The sequence below is a fragment of the Phaethon lepturus genome, unplaced genomic scaffold (genome assembly GCF_000687285.1).
Source record: "Phaethon lepturus isolate BGI_N335 unplaced genomic scaffold, ASM68728v1 scaffold38977, whole genome shotgun sequence".
NCBI classification, from domain to species: domain Eukaryota; kingdom Metazoa; phylum Chordata; class Aves; order Phaethontiformes; family Phaethontidae; genus Phaethon; species Phaethon lepturus.
The window spans coordinates 10,336-10,600 of record NW_010550462.1 but is presented as its reverse complement, the minus strand read 5'-3'; positions in this window follow the sequence as shown (position 1 = coordinate 10,600).

The following is a 265-nucleotide window of genomic DNA, read 5'->3' as shown; positions in this document are numbered from 1 at the left end:
CTGCTTCCGATTGCATGTGGAAGAAGCTACCCCTCGCCTTGTAAAGTGAATACCCGAGCACTTCCCACTCCTCTCCCCCGGGCTGTCCCAGCAAGCCCCACACCCCAGCCCAGGACCTGCTTTCAGCTTCCTGCACCTCAGCTCCAAATCCCAGCCTCAAGCACACAGAACCTCTCCCACATCGCAGCTCACACCCCCCAGGACATGAGTCCCATGGAGCAAACGGCTCCTGGAAGCAGGGCCAGCAGGATGTGGCCACCCCAGC